Genomic DNA, 3,975 nt, shown 5'->3' on the forward strand with positions numbered 1-3,975 from the left:
CAGACTCAGGGAAGGACTGAGACCTAATCACAAGGGTGTAGGATGCTTCCCCTCCCCCACACCTGACCACCGCATTACTAAGGTCTCATTTACAGCATTTCCTTTTACCAGGTACATCACATCGTGTTATCAGAAAAAGATTCAAAGGCATCCCTACAAAGCAAGAAGCACAGTGTGAAGAGAACAGAGCAAGCATCAGAACCAGACTCAGATAGGGCAGGGATGTTGGAATTATGAGACCGGGAATTTAAAACAACTATGATTGTCATGCTAAAGGTGCTAAAGGATAAAGTAGACAGCATGCAAGAGCAGATGGGCAATGTGAGCAGGGAGATGGAAATTCTAAGAACCAGAAAGAAATTCTAAGAACCAGAAAGGATAAAAAAAATGCTCTAACAGAAATGAAGAATGCCTTTGATGAGTTTACTAATAGACTGGATACGGCTGAGGAAAGAAGCTCTGAGCTTGGGAAACACATCGATAAGATCTTCGTAAACTGAAAAACGCAGAGAACAAAGGTTGGGAAAAAAACAACATCTAAGGAACGGCTACGAAAGGTGGGATTAGCAGAAGGAGAAGAAAAAGAGAAAGCGACAGAAGAAATATTGGAAACAATAATGATGGAGAGTCAGTGTGGACAGATCTGAGAGTCAAAAACCCCAGAGGGGCCCAGGCTACGGGGTCCCCGCACTGTTGTGAGTTTCATGAATGCCAGATTAATGAATGCCAGAGGCAAAACCACAAATCCAGGAAGCTCAAAGACATCAAGCAAAGATACAGGCCAAAAAAATTTTTTTTTAATTAAATAAAACTACATCTAGGCATATTATATTTAAATTGCAGAAAATCAAATGTAGGGGGAAATCCTGAAAGAAGTCAGAGGGGAAAATCCCCTTACCTCTGGAGGAGCAAAGAACAGAACGACATCCAACTTCCCCTCAGAAACCATGCAAGCAAGAAGGGAGGAGAGTGAAATATTTAAAATGCTGAGAGAAAAAAACTCACCAAGCTAGAATACTGTTCCATGCAAAATTATCCTTCAAAATGAAGGAGAAATCAAGACTTTATCAGACAAAAACTGAGGGGATTTGTTGCCAGCAGACCTATCTGGCAAGAAAGATTGAAAGAAGTTCTTTATTTGGATGACGGAGGTCACAGGGACAGACTTCCAGCTGACACGGCTGGATGATGTATTTGAAAGTTGTTCAGAGAGTAAATCCTGAGAACTTACCATGAGGAGAAAACTGGTTTTTTTCATCCTCTTTTTTTTGTACCTATATAGATGATGGATGTTAACTAAACTTACCGTGGTTATCATTTCACAATATATGTGAGTCAAACCATTATGCTGTAGACCTTACACTTCTCCAATGCCATTATATCTCAGTAAAAGTGGGGAAAGTTTCTTTAGAGAAAAGAAAAATAATTTAGGTCCGAAACTCAGATACACATAAAGAAAGGAGGAGTATTAGAAAGAAAAGAGTGGAGTTCAAATAGAAATCTTTATTTATTTTTATTATTCTTCATTGACCTAACGGGTAACAGTTGGTTCAAAATAATAATCACAACGCTGTATTCAATTGTGTATTCTTATATATGCATATGCTCACGTGTAAGTAAAATGAAAGGCAGCAATGATTCAAAGGAGGGGGGAGAGAAATTAGCATTATTTGGGTACTATAAGGTGCTGGCACTACCTGTGAAGTGGTACAGCGTTACATAAAAGTAGGCTTGGATCAGTGGTAAAGATGTATGTATATGTGTATGTTTATGGATGTGCATGTGTATGCATGGATGTATATATGTAAATATATGCATATGTCTATCTGTATGCATCTGTGTGTGTTTTCGTGTATGGATACATAATTATAAATGCAAATGTATATGTATATAAATATATATTGCAATTTCTAGGGCACCCAGTAATACAAGCACCACGGGCACACAACCCCCTGCACGGCCAGCCTGGGGAAGCACCATCCCGCTCGGGAAAGAACCGGGCACAGGACACGGGTTGAATGAGCCGGGATGGAGGCAGCTGCACTCGCTCAGGCCTCTGAGCCGGAAGGAGATGGCACTTTTACCTCCTCACGTGGCTGCACCTGGCACCCACGTCCTCACCTTCAGTTGCACAGTGGGGACACCCAGCCATCAGAACCTCAGTGGCTTTGACCCCTCTGGGATCTTTTGAAAAATGATTGAGGCTCACTGTTTACCTCCCCGTCGGCTTCCATGCCCGCAGCAACTTAAGGCCCGTTCACACCTGTTCTCCCCATGCGTGACACAGCGCCTGGCACAGAGTTTCATGAAAGAGTGAAAAAAGGGTGAATGAAAGATGAAGGGAAGGAAAGAAGAGAGGAAGGAGACAGGGGGGAGAGGAAGGAAGCGAGCAAGGAAGGAAGACGGAGGGACCAGGGACGAGGGGGAAGGAGTTTCTTAGAAGTTGATATGAATCTCTGGCAAAGTTTGCCATGACTGTAAGACAGAATAAGGATTAAAGTTCTGCCTCTTTCCTGCTTCGGTGCTTATGAAATGTGTCTGTGTGTGCGCGTGTGTGTCCTTGTGTGCGCGTGTGTGTCCTTGTGTGCGCGTGTGTGGGGGGGACAGCATAATAGTCAAAGGCGGAGCCTCTAAGTCAAACGGTCGTCGATTCAAACTCCAGTCCCCCCACTTACTAGTTCCGTGTTCCAGGCCATTCCTCAGTTTCTCCATCTATCGAGTGGGCGTGACGGCAGCACCTGTGTTGTGAGGACGTCACGAGATCGCACACGGAAAAGCCTACGCACACGCCTCTCACACATGCTAAGATCTCGAGTAAACGTCCCCATTATGATATCATTATTGCTTAGTTATTATCTATTGATGGAAGTGTCCTGATTGGGTGAGGGAGGAGGACGGGGCTGGAGAAGAGATGAGGGGTGGGCCCGAGGGACAGAGACTTAAAAAAAGAGAAAAGAACGTTTTCTGCTCCTGGCCGTTGGGTTCCAGCAGGAAGTTGCTGACATGCTGAAGAAGAGGGAAGGCTTATGCCGCCCTGGACAACGCCAAGACTGAGAGGTGCACCTAGAATGTTCTCTCCAGTCGCCACGTCTCATCACGAAACTGGGGAACAGCCAGAGAAGGATAATGCCATTGACCCAAGGGCCAAGGGAGCACAGGGAGGGTGGGGACAGGAGGATGTTCTTATTGTCCCCATTTCACAGACGAGACAAATGAGGCATAGAGATGACTGCAGCCAGCTCAGGCCCATGTCGCTAGCGAGTGGCAGCACCGAGATTCGAACCCCGTCTGTCTTTCGCCAGAGCCCGCCCCTTGGCCACCACGCTCTCCCGTATCGTCACAGTAATTACCGTGTGCTTGTCCTTCTTCCCGACTGGACTGAAAGTTTTGTAAAGTCAGGGACAGTGTCTGTGATGCCCTCCCCGCTGGGAATCTGCGGTGCCGACTTCGCTGGAGCAAAGAGGGTGCATTTCTTGTCAACTGGACTTGACAGAAGGAAAAGAAAGTAAAGAGGTGCCACCAGAATATCAAGGGACGTGCAATCTTTTAAATACGTTATGGTGTCTACGGCCGTGCCACCCCGAACAAGCCCGATCCCGCCGGATCTCGGAAGCTAAGCAGGGTCAGGCCTGGTTAGTACTTGGATGGGAGACCACGTAGGAAGACCAGGTGCTGTAGGCGTTTTAAAAAAAAATGTTATGAACCATTGCTGGTTAGGCAGCTCAAGAATTATGACAGGGAAGGAGTGTACAACCAAGAGGGGAAGAACAAGTAGGAATGGGACTTTCACGAGTCCGTTCTGAGGGGTGTGCGGGTAGAGACAGTCACCTCTAGTTTTCCCAGCCAAGTTGTTCGATGGCAGAATAAATGATCGAAGCGGCATTTCTTGCGTTTTGATACTCAGAGTCGTAGGCAAGAGAGACGTGTTAGGATAAAGGGAACGGCAGAGGCCTTGCAGAAAGCTGGAGGAGCATC

The 3,975-nt window shown here is 45.9% G+C and overlaps 1 pseudogene; it reads left to right on the forward strand.

Moving 5' to 3' along the window:
• Positions 1-3,562: 3,562 nt before the first annotated feature.
• On the forward strand, positions 3,563-3,681 carry LOC111743649 (annotated as a pseudogene).
• The last annotated feature ends 294 nt before the right edge of the window (positions 3,682-3,975 follow it).

This window comes from Pteropus vampyrus, unplaced genomic scaffold (genome assembly GCF_000151845.1).
Source record: "Pteropus vampyrus isolate Shadow unplaced genomic scaffold, Pvam_2.0 Scaffold117, whole genome shotgun sequence".
Taxonomy (NCBI): domain Eukaryota; kingdom Metazoa; phylum Chordata; class Mammalia; order Chiroptera; family Pteropodidae; genus Pteropus; species Pteropus vampyrus.